General features: G+C 48.7%; 1 protein-coding gene across 2 annotated transcripts in view; it reads left to right on the forward strand.

Annotated features, from left to right (window-relative positions):
• Window positions 1–1,515: 1,515 nt before the first annotated feature.
• SMPD3 (sphingomyelin phosphodiesterase 3) overlaps window positions 1,516–16,073 on the forward strand; it is an 80,656-nt gene continuing 66,098 nt past the window's right edge. For both annotated transcript variants that reach the window (XM_057533837.1, XM_057533836.1), the window contains exon 1: window positions 1,516–1,657. The gene's annotated coding sequence lies outside the window, so the exon portion shown is untranslated. The remainder of the gene's footprint in view (window positions 1,658–16,073) is intronic.

Below are 16,073 nucleotides of genomic sequence, written 5' to 3' on the forward strand. Positions count from 1 at the left end.
TCATGAAGAACTGATGACATTTAGGGGAGAATTGACAGGACTTCCAAGGAATGATAGGCATGAATCTATCACTCCCTTGCGTCACAGGACTAGAAAGGCCCTCAAAGCACTCAGGCAAAATTTAAATCCATTGTTTGAATAATATAAACATTTCTTCAAGGCGGTGGTATCCCTCTAGTTGAACACTTTCAGCAATGGGAAATGCCTAACCATAGGAGATCAAGATGATGCGAAATTCAATTACAATACGTTCATTTTCAATTCAACAAATATCTATTGAGTACCTACTATGCACCAGACACTACAGGCACTGGACTGTAAGTGTGAATAATATAGACACGGTCCCTGCTCTGTGGATCTTATCATCTAATATGGAAGACTCAAATACACAAGTAGAATGGGGGAAGTAGAGGGTGCTGCTCAAACACAAGGTGAAGTACCTCATATGGAGCCGGGCATCTGGGAAGGCTTCACTGAGGAGGCAGCGTCTAGGTTGGGGCTTGAAGAGTGTGAGGCATTAGCTGAGTGCAGGGTGGAGGGACCCACGGGAGAGAACGAGTGCTTAAGGCTTCTCAGCTTCCAAAGAAGTTCAGAGTGTTGCAAGAAGGTGGAGTCCAGATCTTGAAGGGCCTTTAGATTGACACTGAGGAATGTGGGTTTAATTCCGGAGGCAATGGGAAGCCTGGTGAAGGGTTTTAAGCAGAAGCGCCCTCTGGCTACGCTGTGGGGAGACGCTGCGGTACGGGGGGTGGCGTGAAGGAGGCCAGAATCCGGGATGAGAAGGCCTTGATGGCCCAAGGAAAATGACCAAAAACAAAGCGCTCCTCTATGACAAGACAGAGGCAAAAACAAAGGGATAAAGTTCAGAATGCGCCCCTTCCACTCTCAAGCCGAAGGTCTCCATCCTCTCTCACCTTTGCTGGGCAGCTCGCCCTCGGTTTGCCCTAACATAGCGGAGTGTGGGCGGGGAGACGACTCCACGCCCTTCTTTCCAGATAAGAAAACTGAGGCCCAGAGTCCCAGGGTGGGGACCGAGGTGAAAAGAGAATGGAAACGGCCTGCCAAAGGAGGCTGCCCGAAGTCACGCACAATCCTTCGACGGTCCCGCGGCCTGCCCCATTACTCCGTCAGCCGTCCCCAACCAGCCGCCTTTGCTATAGAAACAGTCCTCCCGCCCTCCTCAGCGCCTCGGTTTTGTCAATGCACCCTGGGAAATGCAGTCCATCTCTCATTATCTGCCCGAGACATGAGCCCACTCCGCGTCCTTAAAGGACTACAAGTTCCAGAAGGCTGTACGAAAACACCGGCGGGCTCTCGGGGATTTGGTCTAGCAAGAGAGACAGAAGAACCCGCGGGCGGGGCCGAAGGGAGGGGAGATGGCGCCCCCCAATGGGCGACCCCCTGGGCGGGGCTCGGGTTTCTATTGGCTACGGCGGCGCGGAGGAGGCGGGGTCAGAGGAATGAGGCGCGGAGCTGTTCGCCGCTCCAGGTGCTGAGTCCGAGGGAGGCTCCGGGGCGAAGAGGAGCGGTCTCAGCCTTCTCTGCCGCCGCCGCCGCCGCCCCGCATCGAGAGCCCTCGCCTGGAAGCCGAAGCCGTGAGGAGCCCGGAGGAGCTGGATGCGCTGCCGGATGCCGACCGTCCTTTCGCATCTCTGAGGTCAGTGCTGCTGGATTCGCTTTTGTTTTATTGAGGAAGGAATGAATTGAGGCGTGAGAGGGCCTGGGGAGTTGATGGGACCTGTCCTCACCGCCCTCAAGACCATCTGTCCCGGTGAGCCCCTCGTGGGCCTCCCTGTGGCCCCGCGCCTGAGGTCGGAGCAGCTTTGGTTAGTTTTTGTCTTATGGTGGAGGAGGCTCTTAAGCGTGAGGGGCGAGGGCTGGGGACCTACCCCACCATCTCTCTTGAGAGGGCGTTGAGAGCTTGGAGCCTCCCTCCGCCTGTGCCTGAAGTCGAGGCTGCTTGGATTATTGAGGATGGCAGGGAGTGTTCCGGGATGAAAGACTCGGAGGCAGGAGGACCCTTCCCCACACCTCGGCTGCTTGAGCTTACAAAGAGGGTCTGGATGTGATGGATGAAACCGCGGTATTCCTCCTCCTCCGCTCAGACCCTCCTGAGGAAGGGCTGTTTGGGGATGTCAGGAAGACCCTTCCTCGTACCCACCCCTCTCCCGAAGCCTAGGATTTTGTGAAAAGGGGGGACGGGATGAAGATGGAGCCAGACGACTCTTCCCCGTCCCAGCTGGACCCGCCTAGGTTATGGGGGGTAAGGGGGAATGGGATGTGAGGGGCAAAGGCCGGGAGACCCTTCCCCACCCTGTTAGGAGTCGCCGGTACAGGAGAGCCCTGACGGATTCTCGGGGTCCTCGCGATCTGGGCCCCGTGCCTAAGGTCGGAGTAGCCTGGGTGTGGGGTGTGCGGTGGGGAAAAGTAAAAGGGATTGAAGAACCCCTCCCGACCTCTCGCCTCCCGGGCCTTATCGACTTGACCCTCTCTAACGGGATCCAGGCCAGGGACCCTGAGTCAAGACGACCCTCCCCGCCCCGCCCCACCCCGGAGACCCTGGCTGCTGAACCGCAGAGGGGAGCCGGACCTGGATGGGCACATGCTGGGCGGGACAGGGCTAGTCCCCCTCTCAAGCGCCCTGCAGCTCCAGGCAGACACCCCCCGCGCCCATAGACCCTCGGGCTGTTCTGCTCGGCGCGGGGTGCGCCTCAGACCCCGCTGCCGAGACCTGTGTCCCGGCTATGCGGCGGCCGCTCCGGGCGCAGGGCTTTCGCGCTCGGCCCCGGCATCCGCGAGAGGACAAAGCCGCGGTCGCCGCACTGGCGGGCCTGCGCCACTGGCTGGGCGGGGGGCGCGGCCGGGGGAGTGGGGGGTGGGGGAGGCTTCGGGCGCGGCGCGGAGAGCTTCTGCGGAAACGTGCCAGAAACCAGGCGGGAGACAAAGCGCGCTCGCTCCTCGCGGGCCCGCGCGAGCCGAGATGGAAAATCCCAAGGGAGGAGGCGGCTGCGCCGGGCAGGGCACTATGCCCCACACCCTTCTTCCCTGCACACCACCACCCTCGCCGGTCCAGCACCCAAGACGCCGTGTGTGCGATGGTAGCCAGGGTCCTTTCTGTGCAGCGTTCAAGTCCTGTGACCACGAGAACGTGGACAAGCAAGGGGCTCCGCCTCTCGAGGAGGGGCCCAGGGTTCAGGAGGCATGAGTGGGCCAGGGGCCGTAGGGGCATCCTGACTGGACCCCCCCCAACCCCGCTCCATCAGCCGTGTTAGGTCAAATTTGGTTCCAGGATTCGAGTGTGTTTGTATGTGTCACAGTGTGATTACATGGGTGAGGGTGCGGGTCAGAGTGTGAGTGTGAATGTGTATGGCTGGGTGAGGTGCCAATGTGTGCTCCAGTGTTCATGTGTGTGTCCCTTGTGCATCTGGCCGGATGTGTGTGAAAAGAATCAATTACTGCTGGCCTTGGATGGGGGCGGGGGCAGGGTAGTCACCCCTTCAACCCTCAAGCTGCAGTAATGACCTAGGGTCCCAGTGGATGCCCTCAGGGTGGAGGTAGCTTCAGATCATGTGCATGCGGTGTGGCGCAGAAAGTGGGATCTCACAAGTATGTGGAGCTCTCTTCAGCCCTTCTGGTGATTTGGGTCTGACCCTAATATCCTCACCAGGGCTCTGCCCTTCCCATCCCTCAGAAACCTTATCCTGCTATAACGGGCTGCCCTAAGGACCAGAATTCTGCCCCCCACCATCATGGGCTGACAAGTGGGGCTTGGGGAGCTCAACAGCAGAGTCCTTTATGAGGTGGGTGCAAGATTGTGTGGCAAGACAACTTTTGTCACTTTGGCCTCTATCTGGAAGGACCATGGGGCTGGAGTTGCTGGTCAGTGACGGGTGGCCTCTCAGTAATACCAGGTACACTCACAGAGAGGGCACGAACATGACACAGATATATCACTATGGGTAGATATCCCTGGAGGATAAGGACAGCACTCCCAGACCTGCCCACTCCCACCAAGTGACCTCAGTTTCATAGCACTTTGACGGCAAAGATGCTGTCACCAGAGACTCCTTTCCTGTATGAGGGGCTAGACAGTGGCCAATGGAACCACAGGAAGAACAGTTACCAGAGCCACCATCCAGCCCAGCCCTGCCCGGTCCAGTCTCCACAAGTATCCACAGTGACCTCTGCTGGGAAGAAGTGAAACCAAGTTGAAATTTGGCAACTAACACTCCCCCACGGTGTGAAAGCTCAAGGTGGGTGTGGGCATTGTTAGGTAAAAACCATTTGGGGGCTACTTGTCTGCTTTTGGAGTCCTGAGTTGATGTTCTTGTCTGCAGTTCCTTCAGGTAATGGAACTGCCACTGTCCTCGCCTATATGGAAATATTTAGAGGGCCTAAAGACATTTGTTCAAGTTTTCATCCAGTTGGGGGTGGGCATCAAATTTGTTTAAGAGAAAAATGCATGAAAAACATTCATCAAGCTCGGGAGATTTAAGCATATTTCCTGTCTTTTCCTCTGCTTCTTCAATTCCTTTCTCCTTTTTCTTCCTATTCTACTTTTATCCTCTCCTCTTCCTCATTATTAGTCAAAAACATATTTTTCAAACATATGCTTTCTTTTTCTCATCAACAATACGGCCCAGAAAATGCAGGTATCAGGAGTCTATTTCTAAACGCAAAGAACTGGGAAACACTGGCTCCTCCAGGCCTATTGATGGGAGCAGGGGAGATGGATGAGATGTGCTCAGTCTTAAATGCCCACCTGGTGACATGTGTCTCCTCTCCTGGTGTTGCTCTAAAGTGATTTCTTGCAGCCACAAACTCTTTAGAGCTCCTTAAAGGAAAAGAGATATTTAAATACCTGGTATTGTTCTTACTTTGGCATCCATGTGATTTTCATTGAACTACATGACTCAGTATCATACAGTAAAAATAGGACTTAATCTCCTCCTTGCCTGTTTGGAAGGTAACTGCATATGCGTGTTGTGTTCTGCATTGGAGAGCGAAAAGCTAAATTATCTCATAAATTGAACTACCTGCTTATCCTAATTAGAGAATGTCGCTTAACGTCACATACAGGCAATAACATTGTTTTTTTAAATTCATACCTGAATCTCTGTCTTCTAAAGCCTTTCTTCATACTCATACATTATTACTTTCACTTGAGGTTAATCAAGAATGTTTAATCCTTGTACTGAAGCCAAACAGATTAAATATCAGCAGATACAGGAAGTTGTGGGTAGTATTTCTGTTCTTCTTGGGCTCAAAAAAGAAAAAATCCTTGGAGTTCATAGGAGAGAAGGAAAGGCCCTGAAGATTCGGTAACTCCTATGGATGGAGTTTCTGAGGAGAGGTTCCTCAGAATTTTCCAGGAGGGCTGGCTGTGTTGAAGAATCTCAGCATGCAGTCAAGTGGTACACATGCTGGGAATGAGACTGCAGCTTTTGGGATTCCTAAATCCCCACAGTAATGCAGCCCTTCTGGGAAAATCCCCCAAGTGCTTCCTGCTCCCTCAGGCTGCCCAGCAGTCCCTAGGGTGTGGAGCTGTCCAAGGTTCTGGAGCACTGGCCCCAGCCCCGCCTAGTGGAAAGGGAGAATTTTAGGGCATGGAGTAGAAGCAAGCTCTGAGGACCACGGCCTCTGTGAGGATTTCCCCAAAGCTCGTCACAGAATGGAACAGGAGAAAACATAGCTGTAGACGATCTACTGCATCACTTTGAATGAACCCATCAGCAATCCCTATTTAAAGAATTACAAGCTAATAATAAGAGGAAACATTTCTGAGTCAGGCTCTTCACATGTAAGAATGTATTTAATCCTCACAGTCCTATGATGTGGGTGGTGGTGTTACTCCCACTTTCAAGATGAGGAAATGAAGCTTTGAGAGGAAAGGGTTTTGCCCATGGTTATACAGATCAGAAGGAGCAACGTTTACGTTCCAACCTGGATATCTTAGACTCCAGAGACTCCTCCTGACCACTATTTTTTTTTCCTACTGCTATTGTAGAAGGAAAATTGAAGTATTGTACTGTCTTCTGTGAGATTCTAACCAAATTTTAGAGTAATGGGATTGGGGACCAACTAAGATTCAGACATAAATCACAAGGAGTCCTTTCAAACTGAGCAGGGGTATTGCCACATACTTTACATCTTATCCTGACAAAAGGCTTGTTACCGGAACTTGATTACCAAAGAAGGGGAAAGGAGAGTATATGGCCCTCATGGCCAGCGGTCCAGGGTTTTACTAGAGTGGAACAGTTTCACAGGAAGCCAAGCTTGCAAGAATAGAGAGAGAGGAAAAAAAAAATGAGGATGTTATTATTCAACAGAGTACATATAGAGCTAAAGAAACGGGCTTATCTTTATCTGCTAGCATCCTGTTCCAATGCTGAGGACACTTAGATATTGTTAAGAGGCTCCTTCCACCTGTTCCCTCTCTCAGATTTTTCACAGCAAAGCTTCTAACACCAAAATAAAAGTTTTCACTGTTGTGAGCCTCAACTAATTTCAGGGAAACATCACATTTCCACCCTCATGCTGTCACAACCAATGTTCCACCTTCATATGTGGCTACGGGAGTCCTGAAGGTGGGCAGGTTTGGGGCTTGATGGGCTTTAAGCCACATATTCTCCAGTCCTCCCAGGGTGGCAGTGTCAACTGCCCCAATCTTGCCACACACACACAGGGAGCCTGTGCCTGAGAACTCCCCATGCAGTTGCCGTAGGTTTGGGTGTCTAAAGAGAGTAGAGAGAAATAGACGCGTGCTTTTTCTCCTCTCCCTAGACCTCAGTGTGCATAACACCCAGGCAGGGGGCCTGGCCTTTTAAGAAACTGCTTCACATCATGCTGGGTCTCCAATCCATTTTGAGCAATTCCTTTCCCTTCTAGGTTGGGATTTTGCAAGGCTCTTGACGTATGGAGCAAAGGCTGCTATTGCTTTTCCCGAGGGCATTTGGAGGCCAAGGACCAGCTCCCCATCTGGTCCGCTGTGACTCATATGACTGCAGACAGATTTGATTGTTTTCTTATTTAGAGTCATTAATTAACTCTCCTCAGCATAAGAACAGCATGTAACAAAAGGGAGGCCCTTTGCGGGGGTCTCTAGGCAGTCATGCCTATAGCTGAGCACCATCTCCTTTGCTAACAGGATCAGGAAATGGTTTCTAATCCTGGCTATTACCCTTCAGAAAGCTTAGATTGTCAGCACTTTAGGCTAATATGAGAAAGGAAATGAAAATGTAATTAATTGCTAAGGCTGCTATAGTTATTCTGCAAAAACTGAGAGGCCCGAAGATTCCTCAAAGAACTGGATTTTCGTTCATTCAACAAACATTTCTTGTTCCTGCAGTGTGCCAGGCACAGAACTGGGCACAGGGAACACTACTCCAACTTGGGATAAGCACTGTCATACAAAAATTTTGACTGGAAAGAGGAAACAGCTGCAGAAACCCTGAAAACGGTGTGTGCTGTAAGAGAAACTTAATAATCATAAGCCATCATCTCTTTTTTAACATGAGGAAAGAGGCTGAGGGAAGTTGAGGGTTGCCTGGTTAGCTGAGGATTAGAACCCAGGTTTTATAACTTCTAAGGTATGTTCTTTCCACTGTCCTAAACCGCTGCTACGTTTATTAAATTATCCAAAGGGCACATTTCCATTAACACAGCCTTTTATGATCCAATCCTAATGCAAAACCTAAAGTTGAAATAGAAACAGATGAAATAGGAAAAGAAGAATGCCTATTTATATCTGTGTTTCCAATATAATACCCATATGTGGCTATTGAGCACTTGAGATATGACTAGTCTGAATTGAGATGTGCTGTAAGTATAAAATATACACCAGATTTTGAAAAATTAGTATAAAAAATATAAAATAGCTCATTAATAATGTTTTGGATAAAATAAAATAACATTTTGGATACATTCAGTTAAATAAACAATATTATTAAAATTAATTTCACTTGTTTATCTTTACTTAGCTGCTGTTGTTATCAGAGGGGGCTCATAGAATCTTACAAGACAGGGGCAAGAGGAAGAAGAACAATTTTCAGATATATCAAACAAAAGATTTACTACTAGTTAAAACATGATTGAAAACACTTGTAAGTATAAGCTCATGAATTACCTTGATGTGGGCCAAATTTTCTTGCAAATAAGGATACTGAGGAAAGATTTCAAGCCATTTATATAAGCATATGATGAATAAACAAATTAGCTAACCGAATTATGCACAGGTCTTGACCTCTGCTAATGAGTTGAGGAAGAGGATGATTAGAGGGTACTTACAACAGATGACCCAAGAGCTCTAAGTCTCTTGGACTCCACGATTCCTCGGGGAAATGAGAGCCTTGTGCTTTAGGAGAAAGATGCTGGATAGGAGTTGGACATACGCGAGGTCAAAGCCACTCTGCCACCCATTGGCCTTGGTCAAGTTATGGAGTCTTGAGCACTCAAAAAATGGTAGCTATGACTAAATGGGATTTCAGGTGTTCTTTAATAGAAAAGTTTCTGTTCAGAATCTCCATGGTCTTCTCTACAATTCTACTGCTTCACCCCCCATCTTTGCTTGTTTCCTGAGGAGGCTTAAAGGACAGTTTCATTTGATTGTGTCTACACCAAAACATAGGGTCTCAGTAACTTTGGGCACACCTCAGCATCTTTCATGTTCTCCTATGTCCCATCAACACACGTGAGGTTCTTTCTCTGGGACGATGAGGCAAGCAGCAAAACAGGCATCGTTCTGTCATGTTTATCCTGAAGTTCTGCATTCTGATCTTGGTGTTTAGAGCACTTTACATGCAGTTTTACTTTAAAAATAAAGGGACATAAATAAAGAAACCATAGCCCCAGGAGAACGTGGCCGTGGTCCCTTTACTGCACAGCTCTGAGGGAGCACATCATTGCTATTCTTGACCATCTCTTTTCCAAAAGTTTGCCTTCTAGATCAAAGAAATACATGTTAAGCTCAGTGAAGACTTATGTTAACAGAGCATGTTGGAACCAAACTCCTTTCTATAGACTAGTCCCACAGAAAGTGCAGAAATCCCTGGAAGTGCTTTAGAAGGAGAGAAACATGGTTAGATATCCTGGGTCAGTGTGGTGGGTGGGTTGAAGTGGGGAAGGGCCTGGAGGTGGGATGGCCCCTGGTTCTGCTGAGAGGCCCCTGACTTCCAGGGACTTAAGTACCAGGGCTAGGTTATTTGGGGATAGATTCTGGTCTTGAAATGAATTTTTCCCATCCATTCGCTCTTCTTTTTTAAAACATAAGTTTATTTACTTATGGCTGCATTGGGTCTTCGTTGCTGCGGGCGGGCTTTCTCTAATTGCGTTGAGTGGGGGCTACTCTTCGTTGCGGTGCGCGGGCTTCTTATTGCAGTGGCTTCTCTTGTTGCAGAGAGCGGGCTCTAGGCGCGCAGGCTTCAGTAGTTGTGGCGCACGGGCTTAGTTGCTCCGCGGCACGTGGGATATTCCTGGACCAGGGCTCGAACCCATGTCCCCTGCATTGGCAGGCGGATTCTTAACCACTGAGCCACTAGGGAAGTCCCCCATCCATTCACTCTTTTGTTCACTCAACAGATACTGAATGGTACATAGCTAGGGTGGCGGTGTTTTGAGAAACCTTGCTCCAGAGGACCCCAGGGTCTGGCTGGGGAGAGGAGCAATGCCCACGTGAAGGGTAAACCAAGGAAGACGGGCTGATGTAACAACAGGAGGCCTATTAAGGTGGGTTGGCTATGGTGGTGGGAAAGCTGTGGCTCCCAACCAGATAGACCTGACTCTGAACCTCAGCTTCATCACCAAATGTGTGGCCTTGGGCAAGTGCTTTAACCTTTCTGAGTTTCATTTTCCTCATCTGGGACAATAAAATCTACTTTTCCTGGGTTGCTATGGCCTTACATGGCAACATATGTACAAAGCAAATTCTTAGGATAATACTAGCTCTCCTTTACTGAGTGCTTACAGTGCATCAGGCATTGTGCTCAGCCCTTGATATGCATAAAAGAGCTACTGTTATTATCCCTATTTTATAGCTGAGGAAAGCAATGCCCAGGAGCTTCAAGTAACTTGCCCAAGGTCACACAAGCAGTAAGAGGTGGGCAAGCTGACTGCAGAGCCTGCTCTCAACCACTGTGATTACTGCCTCATGGTTCAAGATCAGCAGGAACCCAGTAACTTCTTTTGAAGGAGGGCGAGGTGATTTGTGGGTCAGCTTGTAGAGAGGTCTTCTGCTTGGTCTTCAAGGGTGGGTACAGGGCTTCCCTGGTGGTGCAGTGGTTAAGAATCCGCCTGCCAACGCAGGGGACACGGGTTCGATCCCTGGTCCAGGAAGATCCCACATGCCGCGGAGCAACAAAGCCCGTGCGCCACAACTACTGAGCCTGAGCTCTAGAGCCCGTGCTCCGCAACAAGAGAAGCCACGACAATGAGAAGCCTGCGCACCGCAATGTAGAGTAGCCCCTGCTCGCTGCAACTAGAGAAAGCCCGCGCACAGCAACGAAGACCCAACACAGCCAAAAATAAAAACAAATTTATAAAGAAAAAAAAAAGGTGGGTACAATGTGAAGAGGCTCTGAAGGGTCAGTAGGGTGGGGAGGGAAGGCAGGGAAAAGTTGTGACCAAATGAACAAGGCTGGGTATGCCAGTGGTGTATTCTGGGGACCCTGAAATGGAGAAGAGAGTTTCAGTAGGAAATAGATGTTTGGTAAGAAGGGTTTAGAAAACCTGTGGCTAACAATTGTTGGCCAAAAAGAAGTTCATAGGCAAAGAAAGGGATGTAAAATCTGAAACTACCAATTTGAGGTATCTCACTGAATTGGGGCGTTTTGTTGCCGTGTGGAACGCGCTCATCAAGCATACCCAAAGCCAGAGCTTGTGGAGGGCATGGCCAGACAGCACAGCCATCCAGCATTCCTACCAGTGCTCTTTGCTCTTTAGAGAACATGCGTGGGCTTTTCTCTCATTTGGTCTTCACAAAAGCTCTAGGCAGGAGAAGGCTGGGAGGTCTGCTACGAGGATGGCTGCCTGTGTCAAGCGGCAGGCAGCACGAGCTGCCAAGAGGCACAGATGCCAAGCACAGCCGCAGTGCCCAAATCCAGGCAAAAAGCTTAGGAGGGCTTTTTCTGTGAGGGAGGAGGCAGAGGCTTGTCCCTGGACTGAGACCTTTTCTCTGTGCTCCAGGAGGCAGGCAGTGTTATCCTTTGGTCTGTGATTCTCCAGCAATGCCCCTGAGTGGCCGCCTCCCAGACTGGCTGCTGTGAGGGCCTGAGTCAGGGTCACTGCAAATTCCACAGCCCATTCCGGTTGCAGCACCTATCAATCAGTGACCCCCGCCCCCGTGCAGAGAGCTTGTTTCACAAAAGGGGATTTTTCTGGACTTGCTGTCTTGAGTTTGTTCTGCTTATTTCTCTGCAGACTGCAGGGACTAGAAACCAAACCCCATTCTCCGTAGTCTGATTAGAAGGAAAATATATCTTTTCTCAGGGCTGCAGTCGCCACTGACCACCAGATTTCTCTCCATGGCTACACTTCTAATAACAATGGAAAGTAAAGGCAGGAAGGGAAAGGGACACAGATGCGGCACTTCTTCCAAGAGGCACCTGCAGTTCTGTGAAGGATGTGAGGCAGTGGGGAGGTAATATTCACAGCTCTGCAACAGTCCCTTGATGAGTGAAGGGGGAGTTTTGATGTGCAAGATGATAGAAGATGAAAGAGACCATGGTGGTGCACTGCGTTTTCTTTGGAAAGTCATGCGAGGGTTCCAGATGCCCTCCACAGTTCTGGAAGGATAAACCTGCCACGTGTTGGCAAGGCCACGCAGATTTTGACAAGTTGTCCGGGGATAAGTCCCTAGTGATTATAAACATAACACTAATGAGAAATGACAAACACTTGTCTTGGTAATGGAATGTTAAGGGCTCATCTGGTCATTGACCCCAGTAATGACTAATGTGTGTCCACACACACTGAATGCGACAGAGTGGAATGGTGACTTCTGAAGAATAAAATCAAATTGAGAAATCAGAATAATAATAAAGGCATGGATGTTTGGAATGGTTGGGCACCAGCAAGTAGAGCTGTGGTTACTTCAGAGCAGCTTGCCAGCCAGGTCTCTTTTACCTGATCATTCTGACCCCAAGGCTCTGACACGCCAATTCTTAGACAGTCCCAGCACAGCACATGGCACCTACTCTGTGTGAAGCCCTGCGCCAACCATTGGAGAGACAGAAGTGAATGAGACACATCCCTGTCCTTAGGGGGTTAGCCGAGTCTAAAACAGAACATGTAGCACAGAGTAGGAAATGTGAAAATGAACGTGGCCACTTCATGTTGTTTCCTTATAGGTGCTGCCTCACCTGTAGCCCCAGCAGGTGAGCCAAATTGAGATCTTAGAAATATTGCCAACCTTATCTCATGTCAAATCTGAGCAGCTGTGATTCCAGCTACTGATGCTGGGGTAGCAGAGTAAGGGCAATGGAAGCAGAGGCTGGTGTATTTCAGAAACTTGTTGCATACATTTGGTGAAAATGTTTTTCCTTGACATGTTTCGTTTGAAAGACCCACTCCTGAGACCCTTTGCCTGCAATTAGAGCACGCTGCTACAAGGGGCACCATGAAGCAGTGTGGCCCAAGCAGGTATGCTCCTCACAGGCATAGTATGCTAAGCAAAGTATAGTTTTTCAGTTATTAACCTTCAGAAGAACATAATTTTTAATTAATCAATCATAGAAGGATTGCACATTTAATAGGGCCAAGCCATGGTAACCTATGTATAGTCAGTGGACAGTTGTGAATTCATCAACATTCATCTAACAAAATTCATGTGTGCCTACTGTATACAAAGAACAGTACAAAGTCCCTGCCCTTAGGTACTCACTCCTGTCAGGAGGACACACACAGACAGATAATTCCAGTGCAGCAAGATAAATTGTATGATGGAGGGATGAACAGAGAGCACTGGAAACACAGAAGAGTAACGACTAACTCTAACAGGGGGAATCACACACATACACACACACACACACACACACACACACACTTGCATGTGTTAGGTCTGGACATTAACATCTGAGTCAGAGGGTTTACACCAACTCATATAGAAGAAGAAAAGCATATGGGTCAAAATATTTTGAAACACTGTAAGGAATTGGAATCAGCCTGTTGAGTGACCTTGGATATATCATCTACATCTCTGGACCTCAGTTTCCTCATCTGGTGCTCCAAGGGCTTGACAGTAGCCATCATGACCATGTGGGCCTGGAACAGGAGGGAGATTAGAGTGATGACCTTGACTCTAGTGGCCAGGCGTGGCTTTGTCCCAGCCCCAAGGCCTCCTTGACACCTGCTTCTCTGGACCCTGATGATGCTACCTCTTGATTCTGGCTTAAGTGTTCCAAGGCTTCCCAGAGGATCAGCTGAGGTGCTGGTCCCAAAGGAACTTGGTGTTTGTGAGGTGTCAGCCTTTGGTGGTCAGTCTGGTGGATACGGTCTGGCTCTCCTGAGTAGCTATTTGGCCCACCACCCTCCCCAGAAGCCAGGCTGGCCCTGTCAAAGCTCTGACCATTGCATGCACTGCCCCTTCTCACCAGCTTCTCACTGCTCCTTCTGACCTGTGGCCACTCTTAGGAAAGCCTTGGCCCTGTCAGGCAGAGGATCACTGGCGGCAGCATAGCCCCACCTCTGCCTCTCAGGCCCTACAAAAGATGAAGGCTTGTGATAATCATTTCGCAATATAAACATGTATCAAATCATCACATTGTTCACCTTAAACCTACACATGTTCTATGTGATTATTACCTCTATAAAGCTGGAAAAAGCAAAAAAAGACAACAATGAAGCTCCACCTGGCCTGTCTCCCTCTGGAGACCTTCCTAGGCCTTGGCAGGCTGTCCTCCCCAAGCAGCCCCACCCTGCCTTCCCAGGCCCCAGCCCTACCCCCTCTGTGGCTGTGGCATTGCCCTCCCCAAAACTGGTACCTCTGTGTTAGGGGATACAGAGGAGCAACTATCTTGCATAAGTGAAAAAAATGCCAGAGGTGCTTAAATTTAAATAAGTCATTTAAAGCTGTTAATTGCCCCACAGAGAGCGTTTTAATATAAAATACATGGGAGCAGTACCTGGTTAAGACAGTAGACAAACGGAGGCCCTGAGAAAACCCTCACTGAAATTCCATTTACAAGTTTTAAAAAGCATACACAGGGACTTCCCGGGTGGCGCAGGGGTTAAGAATGCGCCTGCCAAGGTAGCAGACATGGGTTCAAGCCCTGGCCCGGGAAGATCCCACATGCCGCAGAGCAACTAAGTCTGTGCGCCACAACTACTAAGCCTGCACTCTAGAGCCCACGAGCCACAACTACTGAGCCTGCATGCCACAACTACTGAGCCCGTGCGCCTAGAGCCTGTGCTCCGCAACAAGAGAAGCCACCGCAATGAGAAGCCTGTGCACCGCAACAAAGAGTAGCCCCCGCTCGCCGCAACTAGAGAAAGCCCGCACGCAGCAACGAAGACCCAACACAGCCATAAATAAATAAATAAATAAATAAATAAGCATATACGCACACACGCACACGTGCACACACATATTTTTTTGCCCATGCTACTCGGCATGTGGGATCTTAGTTCCCCAACCAGGGATTGAACCTGTGCCCCCTGCAGTGGAAGTGCAGAGCCCTAACCACTGGGCCGCCAGGGAATTCCAAAAAAAGCATATTTAAAAATAATTTATGTGCCCACCATATTGCAAATCAACTATACTTCAATTAAAAAAATATATATATAAAAAAAATTTATGTGCCCAGGAATTTTCACGCCTGAGACTGACAGGCCCTGAACCACCTGTCTAGGCCAGAACCAGGACCCTGCCAGCTCAGGCCCACCATCCCCCACCCACCGTTACTCTGGTCCCTCAGCCCTGGGACGATCTCTCTGCAGAGAGCTCATCCCTGCCAGCTGGGCCGGGTCTGCTCAGGCCAGTTTCCTCAATCAAAGGCCAACAGGCACTTCCTGGGGCTTCCATGGGCAGTGGTAATGACAATTCCTGCCTTCTCCCATCACCATCGCCATACACACACCCCTCTGGCTAGAGCCTAGACGGTCCCTCCATCTCGCAGGAAGCATGGGGCACCTCCTCTGGATAGAAGCTCTCAGCATTCCTGCTCCAGCTATGCAGGACTCCTTTCCCTGAGTGAGCAAACAAAGAAATCAACAGAGGGCCTTTAAAGTGGCTTTTTCTGCAGAGGATGTCACCTCCTGGAGATGAGAAGGGCCAGGCTGAGATAAGCAGAGCTGCTTACAAACCGAACACAGAGACAAATTAAGACCTTTATTGGAGGCAATAAAATGCAGACCAGTGGAGTGAGAAACAAGATGTCTCCCTTCCTAATCACTGCAGAAGGTAAAAGAAATCACCAGCTATGGCTCAAAAGTCAGAAAAGAAAGGAAATGCAGAAAACACAAAACAAGATGACAAGAGGCCACCCGAAATGATTAGGACAATAAACGTAAGCATTTACCATCCCCTTGTTAGAAGACAAAGGTTCCCAGATTAAATTAATACAAGAGACTCACCTAAAATAAAATGATTCCAGGGTAGGCAAAGCTATACTAGGTAAATGCAAACAAAAGAAAAAGCGTGAGTGGCTCTGTCAGACAAAGCACAATTTAAGGCAATAAGCAGCGTCAAGCAGGATAAAAAGGGTAATTTTATATTCATAGGAGCAATTGTGAAAGCATAAGTGTTCTGAACATTTGTACACTCAGTATTTTAGCATCAAAATACTTGAGGCAAAACCTCTTACTATTAAAAATACAAGATGAAGACAGTTGTGGGCATAAATTTACATACTACTCTCAGTACCTGACGTTAAGTAGCCAAAATATATATAACAGAAAGGAGTAATATAATGAAGACGATTGAATTAAAAGGTGGGTGCTGAACTTTGTACCAGTCTGAATGATGTTTGCCATGTTTTAAAAGACCAATCCTAGATCGATGCTTGTAGTATAAATGTTAAATTGTGTGCAAATTTATAAATACAGTATAATTGCAATTTTAAAAACTCTAAACCACTGAAAAC

Source organism: Balaenoptera acutorostrata, chromosome 19, assembly GCF_949987535.1.
Source record: "Balaenoptera acutorostrata chromosome 19, mBalAcu1.1, whole genome shotgun sequence".
Lineage (NCBI taxonomy): Eukaryota > Metazoa > Chordata > Mammalia > Artiodactyla > Balaenopteridae > Balaenoptera > Balaenoptera acutorostrata.